Below are 9,494 nucleotides of genomic sequence, written 5' to 3'. Positions count from 1 at the left end.
GTTCAACTTTGTGTCTGGTGTAAGACATTGGTCTAGTTTCATTTTTCTGCATGTGGATGTCCAATTTTCCCAGCACCATTTATTGAAGAGATTGTCCTTTTTCCAGTGGATAGTCTTTCCTGCTTTATCGAATATTAGTTGAACATAGAGTTGAGAGCCCATTTCTGGAGTCTCTATTCTGTTCCATTGATCTATGTGTCTGTTTTTGTGCCACTATCACACTGTCTTGATGACCACAGCTTTGTAGTACAACCTGAAATCTGGCATTGTGATGCCCCCAGCTCTGGTTTTCTTTTTCAATATTTCCCTGGCTATTCAAGGCCTTTTCTGATTCCGCACAAATCTTAAGATTATTCGTTCCAAGTCTCTGAAGAGCACAAATCTTAAGATTATTTGTTCCAACTCTCTGAAGAAAGTGCATAGTATTTTGATAGTGATTGCATTGAACGTGTAAATTGCCCTGGGTAGCATTGGCATTTTCACAATATAAATTCTTCCAATCCATGAGCATGGAATATTTTTCCATCTCTTTGTGTCTTCTTCAATTTCTTTCAGAAGTGTTCTGTAGTTTTTAGGATATAGATAAAAAATTCACCAAAAATATTTCACCAAAGAAGACATATATACACATGGCCAATGCATCACTTGCCATCAGGGAAATACAGATCAAAACCACAATGAAAAAAAAAAAAAAAACCACAATGAGATACCACCTCACACCAGTGAGAATGGTGAAAATTAACAAGACAGAAAACAACAAGTGTTGGAGAGGATGTGGAGAAAAGGGAACCCTCTTGCACTGTTGGTGGGAATGTGAACTGGTACAGCCACTCTGGAAAACTGTGTGGAGTTTCCTCAAGGAGTTAAAAATAGAGCTACCCTAGGACCCAGCAATTGCACTACTGGGGATTTACCCCAAAGATACAGATGCAGTGAAAAACTGAGACACCTGTACCCCAATGTTTATAGCAGCAATGTCCATTATAGCCAAACTGTGGAAGGAGCCTCGGTGTCCATCAAAAGATGAATGGATAAAGAAGATGTGGTCTATGTATACAATGGAATATTACTCAGCCATTAGAAATGATGAATACCTACTATTTACTTCAACATGGACGGAACTGGAGGGTGTTATGCTGAGTGAAGTGAGTCAATCAAAGAAGGACAATCGTTATATGGTTTCACTCATACGGGGAATATAAAAAATAGTAAAAGGGAATATAAGGGAAAGGAGAGAAAATGAGTGGGAAAAATCAGAAAGGGTGACAAAACATGACAGACTCCTAACTCTGGGAAACCAACAAGGGGTAGTGGAAGGAGAGGTGGGAGGGGGATAGGGTGACTGGGCGATGGGCACTGTGGGGGGCACTTGACGGGATGAGCACTGGGCATTATACTATATGTTGGCAAATCGAACTCTAATAAAAAAATATACAAAAAAAAAAAGCCAGTATTAGTTTCACTGACCAAAATGTGCTCTATGTAGTTGCAAATACTAACTAGTTTTATCCTCTAACAACCACAGGAGGCAGCTACCATTATCCCCATTTAAAGGAAAGTGTGGGGGACACCTGGTGGCTCAGAGATTGAGTGGCTGCCTCTGGCTCAGGGCAGATCCAGGAATCCCTGGATAGAGTCCTGCACTGGGCTCCCGCCAGGGAGACTGCCTGTCCCTCTGCCTACATCTCTCTCTCTCCCTCTCTCTCTCTCTCTCTCTCTCTCTCTGTATCTCAGGAGTAAATAAATAAAATCTTAAAAAAGAAAGAAAGAAAGAAAGAAAGAAAGAAAGAAAGAAAGAAAGAAAGAAAGAAAGAAAGAAAGAAAAAAGTGTGGCCATAGGGAGACACAACAATTGGCCCAAAGACAGCCCTGGTGGCTCAGCGGTTTAGCACTGCTTTCAGCCCAGGACAGGATCCTGGATCTCCAGGATCCAGTCCAACGTCAAGGTCCCTGCATGGAGCCTGCTTGTTCTGCAAGTCTCTGCCTCTGTCTAAGTCTCTCATGAATAAATCAATAAAATCTTAAAAGAAAAAAGACAAACAGCCATTTGCAATTCAGGATTAGGATCCCAGCTGGCTGGCCTGGTGACTTTAGCCCCCTTCCATTGCTTCTCGGTTTCCTTTGCACCAACCTGGGGACCTGAACCCAAACCAGCACTTTCCAGCCCCTGATCCCTTCCAGTACAGCTTCCCATAGTCCCCACTTGTCCCCGTGTGACCCTCCCTGTGTGGCCACAGGCTCTCATAGAGGCAGCTCCTGGGGATGGGGTCAGCACAGGAAGTCCCCTTGCAAGGACCCTGCAGGTGAACAGCCCAGTTCCCGGTACCAGTGGATGGATTCTCCGTGGGTAGTCTCTCCGCTGTGGGCGGAATTCCGAGCCTGGTCTGCCGAGGGCGACAGAGGACGAGCCTGATGGAAAGGGGAGGGGGGCGGGCATGGTTAAGGGTTGACTTTCATTTTAGGTTAAATGCAGCGTTGGTGTTGGTTTGCCAGCTTTTATTCTCTGTCTCCCAATATCTTCCCGACCTTTTGGGGGGCTGCATTTGTGGCATGGAGTGGAAAGGTGGGAGAGTCCTATGCCATGGCATATACTACCAGAAAGCACTAGGGTCCGTGGTGGCTCTAGCTCAGCCTGGCACATCCCTCTTTTTCCAACTTGCTTTGCTGTCAGTTAACTAAGGCCCACTTCCCCTGTCTCTGGGTCCGTGACTCTGGATCCTGGTCTGTCCATCACTCTGGATCCAAAATCTCCTTGGAAGTTTTGTTTAAGGCTTCCAGGGGTCAAAGCCGGCGTTATACCTATCATTGCTTTAGCAGGTAAGTACCCAGGTCTGGGTGCCTGACCGTGGGGAGATGTGAGGGCGGGGGTGGTGGTAGTGGTGGTGATGGTAGTGATCAGAAGAACAGAGTGGAAGGTGTCCACTAAGCATCAGGCACGGTGCTTTGAGATTGTCTGGAGGATTATTTCTCTACTTAATTCATTACTATAAATAGGGGCACTTGGCCGGATGAGCACTGGGTGTTATGCTATATGTTGGCATATTGAACTCCAATAAAAAAATATATACAAAAAAAGTATCCCCCTCAGTGCCCGTCACCCAGTCACCCCATCCTCCTGCCCACCTCCCCTTCCACTACCTCTTGTTCGTTTTCCAGAATTAGGTGCCTCTCATATTCTGTCACCCTCTCTGATTTTTCCCACTCATTTTCTCTCCTTTCCCCTATGATCCCTTTCACTATTTTTTATATTTCCCGTATGAGTGAAATCATGTAATGTTTGTCCTTTTCCGATTGACTTATTTCACTCAGCAGAACACCCTCCAGTTCCATCCACGTTGAAGCAAATGGTGGGTATTAGTCATTTCTAATGGCTGAGTACTTTTCCATTGTATATATAGACCACATCTTCCTTATCCATTTATCTTCATTTCCTATTTCACAGATGAAGAAATAGAGTTAGTCAAGCGCTTGAGGGTGGTCCTTTGAATGATTTCACTCCTGTCAGATGCCAAAGCCAAGGGCCTTTATTGTGCCAAGGCTGCCTTTGTGGCATCAGTGCTTGGAGTCTGGTGAATCACCTAGCCACACTGATTCATCCTTTTTTCTGTTCATCTCTTCCTTTATTAAGGACTCATCTATGAGGCATGGGTCTAGTTGTCATTGAAAATACAGAAAACAGGGATCCCTGGGTGGCACAGCGGTTTGGCGCCTGCCTTTGGCCCAGGGTGCGATCCTGGAGACCCGGGATCGAATCCCACGTTGGGCTCCCTGGTGCATGGAGCCTGCTTCTCCCTCTGCCTGTGTCTCTGCCTCTCTCTCTCTCTCTCTCTCTGTGACTATAATAAATAAATACAAAAATTTAAAAAAATCTTTAAAAAAAAAGAAAATACAGAAAACAAGGAATCTGCTGTGAAGTAGAGGATAAAGAAATGGACAAAGGAGATTTTTAAAAAAGATAGGCACAGCATATTGATACCTGTTTTGTTCCAGATAATATGATGGAGAAAATCTACCCTGGTCTTTCAAGAGATTATTGCCTTGGGCTGTGGTAATCTTCAAACTTTTAATTTCCTATTGGTATAACTAATAGCAGGTTGAACAGTCACCCCATATATATTTATTTACGTTATATATTTAAATACTTAATATATTAAATTTTAGGCACGAATAACTTTTCATGTTTAGATAAAAATATAAATGAAGTTTCAGATCCTTTCTTCACTCGCCCCGGTGGCCCATCTTGGGCACTTCCTGCAGTGCTTCCTCAGTCTGGAAACTTCCACCCTGATCTGTGCCTGACTCCCTTCCTTCTTCAGAACAACACTAGGTTTTCAGGGTGCTCTTCCTTGACCACTTCTTGTAGAATATGCTCCTCCCCTGCTCTGTTGTCCTCTGTCCCCTTATCCTGCTTTGTTGTTCATATTCTATATTTCACTCTATAATTAATATGATCATTTTCCAGTGGCTTAGTTTTGTCTCCTTGCATCAGTATCTAGCTTCTAGAAGAGCAAGGGGGAGTCCCAGCACTGGTGACTACAGGAGGAAAGCAACAGAGCCAAAGGGTGGGAGATGGAGGTGGAATGTCCCCGGCTCAGGTGGGAGAACAGGGAAGATTGATGACTGCTTGTTTGTGACTCCCCCCGCCCCCCTTCATTCTTGCAAATCCCAAGGGCCAGGGGCACCAAACCCTTTCCTTTGGTTCAGTTAGCTGCAGTCTCTTCCTCTTCTCTCCCACTTTTCAGCCTATACCCCACAGGAGGGGAAGGTAAATGTCCCATACACACAACCCTCAAGGATCTCAGTTCTAGTTCAGAGAAAGATTCTGCTTGTCTCTCTTGGCATCTTCTCTCTTAAGGTACTTGTGGGGTTGTATCAGGTGTTCTGGGCTAGGAACCAGGAGATCTAATCTCCGTGCCTGTATTTGCCCCTGAAGAAAGGTTGAACAGGATGGTTGCACAGCCTGTCCTCACATTAACTGACTCACTTCCTGTACAGGAGCCAAGGGCAGCTGAGAGTTGAACTTGGATTGACTTCTTACACAAACGGTGCTCCGAACTAATGATAAGCGAATCTCACAAGTTTACCAGTTTGGGCATAAATTAAGGAGTACCTTCTGAGAAACCTACACAGGGTGTAGAGGTGATTATATGACTCATAATCAGTGAGCATGAGGCACACACCCAGGAAGAAGTAGCCTAACTAGCCTAACTAGCCCCAAAGTCGATTGCAGATACACACCAGTTCCTCTGTGACATCAGCTCCCCCCACTGTCACTGGGCCTGGATTCTGCACCAAAACCACCGCAGCACTCCCCAGGAAGACGGATAAGCTCCACCAGCTCTGTCCAGTCCTTTATCATCTGATAAACACGACATGGGACTCAGCCCTCTTCTATCTTTTGCTTTTGATCGTTAAACACAGCCTGAAAGCCCTCACTGCTAACTATCCACTTCTTGCTAGCTCCATGATATTCTTTCTTTGGGCCTTGGATTCATCATGTGTAAGACAGAAGAAATAGAATGTTGTCAGCCAGGGGTCACAGGGTGGCAGTCCCCTGAGGATCAGAGAAAGATATCTGTGGCCTTGTGAGTCTTCGGAAATCATATCACTAACATACTGATCTGTAGAAAAAACTGGAGGAAGAATTCTAACCACACAGTAAGTAAATAGGAACATAAACCTCAGACAGGGGCAGACAAAAAGGAAAGGAAACAGTTGTGAGGAAGAAGTTCTGGCCTTCCTGCTGTGCTCAGTATTAAGCCACATAAACAGCTGGAAATCTGGTCAAAAGAGGAATAAAATATATTTATTGAATGTTTTTACTTATGAATACAGATGCAAGCATTCTGAATAAAATATCCAGTAGTATATCAAATGAATGGTAGATGTGAACAAATAGAGTTTATTTTAGAGAGGCAAGAATGGCTTAGACTCAGATCTTTCAATATGGTCTGTTAAAGTATGAAAAACTATGCAAGTGTATCAACTGCCAAAAAGAAAAGAAAAACATACAAAAGAAACCTGTAAAATTTCAGTCACCATTCCAAATATAAATTGTAAGAAAATAGGAATAGTAGGAAAATATTCTAAACATGTAAAGACAGATCAAATATAATTCCAAATGTGAATTGTTAAAGCCATCTCATTAAAGTCAAGGATGAGACAAGGATGGAGATATTGGTGTTCTTAGTTGGTATTATCTTCCTAGGTTCTGCATATGCAATAATATAAGAAACTAGAAAACCACTACTGTATGGGAAAAGAAGAAGCAAATGATCTGTATGTGCATATTACAGTATTAGGTGTTGGCAAAATTGAAGAGACTCTGAGAAAAAAAAAAACCCACATAAACAGGACCTTAAAGAATCTTGTGTGGTATGTTTACAAATCAAGAACAGAAATGAAAACAATAGCAAAGTAGTAATACTCAGAAATGGAAAAGGAAAACTAATTCCACTTAATGTTTTGACAAGCATAAAATACCCAAGAATAAATTGAATGACTTTTATTTCATTTGGCTTACCCTTGGAAAACAGTAAAATTTTACCAAATAGTAATAAAATAGAAACTGAGAAAATTGGGATATATATCGTGTTTCTACATGAAAAGATTTAGTAAAAATATATTCCAGATGAAATGAAGATTGAAATGTAAAAAGTAAAAATAAGCCTATGTTGAAATGTAAAAAATAAAAATGTTTAAATATTTATATAACTTTGGAGTAGGAAAAAGCTTTTTTGCACTTGATGGGATGAGCAATGGGTGTTATGCTATATGTTGGCAAATTGAACTCCAATAAAAAAAAATTTTAAAAACCCTCATAACTCATAATGAAAACTATATTTGATGACATTAGAATTAAAAATTTCTGAATGCAAAACCTCCATTGATAAAATAAACATAATTATACTTTGGGAAATGAATTTGTAGCATATACCTGAAGAGTTATTATCCCTAACTTTTTAAATCCTTACAGAATTTTAAGAAAGACATGAAAACCCAGCGTAAACACGGTCAAAGGATATGAATAGACAACTCAGAATGACTGACATGAGAATATGTCCAATCTCACTAGTCAGGGAAATGCAAATTCAATCTATAATAAAATGCTCTATTTCATTCATGAATTGGGTATATATTTAAAAAAAGAGGATAACATCCAGTGCCAGGGAAACAGTTCTTCTAGTCACTGTTAACAGAAATAAAATAGCAAACTTTTGGGAAAGTAATCAAGCAGTATCTATTAGATTTTGAAATACACATGCTCTTTGACTTGGTAATACCACTTACAGAAATCAGTTCTACTGAGGAAATGGTTCAGGATGTAAAGATACATGTATAAGGATGTTTGTTGAAGCACTGTTTGTAATGGCAAAGAATCATGAGCCATTTGAACCAATAGGGTGGCCGACTAAACGTCAGTGCATTCAATGTATGGACTCTTACACTGTTGTTGAAAGAAATGAGTTAATGCTGCACTGACGGACCTGGAGGGCTGCCCATGCTGGGCTAAAGCAAATCAGAACGTGATAGCAGAAGAGATAACAATACCCCTCCAATGTTTTGCAATGAGCTAGGGTACTGATTACCTCAAGGGGTGGGAAAGAAGGCAAAGGGAACATGTCAGGGAATAATTTCATAAAGCAACATGGAATTGTTCCACTTGTATAGTCAGCATATGTTACCTTTGTGATTAAAGATCAACAAAGGAAAAATCGGAACCTTGCCTACATAAATTCTCCCACATCTCACATTTCTAAAGGTTCTTAGTTTAGAGAAGACTTTAAAACCTGTAGTTTAAATGAGCATCTCAGAGGATTCAGATGCAGAGTGAACCCCCTGTTTCTCAAATGAGAGAACTGAAAGAAGGTCAGTAGGAGATTGTGTAGTAGAAAGATTCCCAAGGTCAACTAGTAAGTGAGCGACAAAGTGAGAGGAAGGACCAGCCCAGGGGTAGTTCTGCTCTTCCAGCAACTGCTCCAGAGTTGTGACAAAGTTAATAGATTTTTTTTTTTGGTTCTTTTATTTTTTAAAAAAAAAAGTGTTTTTAAACATTTTGTAATAGAAAACGTAAAAGTAACACAAAAGTAGAAAAGTGTAATAAACCCTTTTTGGGTCATGGACCCATGACGCAACTTCAATAAGTTAGTCAGGTGAATAAAGAAACATGGCCCAACCTCAAAACACAATTTGGGAGCAAACCTTGGAGTTGGGGAACCTAGGTGGCCTAGCTCATGTCCAACTGTTAGTTTTGGCTCAGGTCACAGTCGCTGGGTTGTAGCTTCATGGACTTAGTGCAGAGTCTGCTTGAGATTCTCTTTCCCTCTCCTTCTGCCCCTCCCCCTGTGCTTTCTCTTTCTAAAGTAATAAAATCTAACAAAAATTTTTAAAAATTTAAAAAATCAGTTATAATATTGGATTGACTTTCAAAGTTTTTATTTATTTATTTATAAAAGATTTTACTTATTTATTCATGAGAGACAGACAGTAGAGAGAGAAAGAGAGAGAGAGAGGCAGAGGGAGAAGCAGGCTCCATGCACGGAGCCTGACATGGGACTCGATCCCAGGTCTCCAAGATCACGCCCTGGGCTGAAGGCGGCGCTAAACCGCTGAGCCACCCAGGCTGCCCTTAAGTTTTTATTTAAATTCAATTAACATATAATGTATTCTTGGTTTCAGAGGTAGAGGTCAGTGACTCATCAGTCTTATATAATACCCAGTGCTCATTATGTCAGTGCCCTCCTTAATGTCCATCTCTCGGTTACTCCATCCCCCCAAACCTCTCCCCTCCAGCAACCCTCAATTTGTTTCCTATGATTAAGAGTTTCTTTTTTTTCCCCAAAGATTTTATTTGTATGTGAGAGAGAGATAGTGAGAGAGCATGAGTAGAGAGAGAGAGAGAGAGAGAGAGAGTAGGCGGGGGAGAGGGAGAAGTGGGCTCCCTATTGAGCAGAGACCCTGATGTAGGGCTCAATCCCAGGACCCCAGGACCATGACCTGGACAGATGCTCAACTGACTGAGCCATGCAGGCGCCCCTGCTTGAGAGTCTTTTATGGATGATTTTTTAATACTGAAAAGAACATGGTATGTCATGGGATTCAGCTAGGTGAATGTATTTCAAAATAAATTGTATTATCTCACAACTTTACCAATTTTTGTCACTGTGCCATGGCACTGTTATGTATTAAGTACTTTTATTTATTGACTGACTTGTTGAAAACTGATCTTGTTGAAAGTAATGGAGATGTGAAATCATGGGTTTCATGCCATAGATCCATTGCTCCAATACACATCATAAATATAAATTAATTTAAAAAATTTTTATTGGAGTTCAATTTGCCAACATTTATTTTTTTAAAAAAATTTTTAAAATATTTTATTTATTTATTCATAGAGAGAGAGATAGAGGCAGAGACAGGCAGAAGGGAGGAGGGAGAAGCAGGCATCATACAGAGAGCCTGACGTGGGACTTGATCCAGAGTCTCCAGGATCA

At 41.2% G+C, this 9,494-nt stretch overlaps 1 protein-coding gene across 2 annotated transcripts in view; it reads left to right on the top strand.

Annotated features, from left to right (window-relative positions):
- Window positions 1–9,494, top strand: part of LOC144292684 (glycine N-phenylacetyltransferase-like) — a 73,481-nt gene that overhangs the window by 20,896 nt on the left and 43,091 nt on the right. The window contains exon 1 of one of the 2 annotated variants that reach the window (XM_077863382.1): window positions 2,463–2,817. The exons of the other annotated variant lie outside the window; for it this stretch is intronic. The gene's annotated coding sequence lies outside the window, so the exon portion shown is untranslated. Of the gene's footprint in view, window positions 1–2,462; window positions 2,818–9,494 lie in introns of those variants that run through there. 2 annotated transcript variants of the gene reach the window in all.

This window comes from Canis aureus, chromosome 21 (assembly GCF_053574225.1).
Source record: "Canis aureus isolate CA01 chromosome 21, VMU_Caureus_v.1.0, whole genome shotgun sequence".
Classification (NCBI taxonomy): domain Eukaryota; kingdom Metazoa; phylum Chordata; class Mammalia; order Carnivora; family Canidae; genus Canis; species Canis aureus.
The sequence above is the reverse complement of the archived record's forward strand: the minus strand, read 5'-3'. Positions and strand labels throughout refer to the sequence as shown.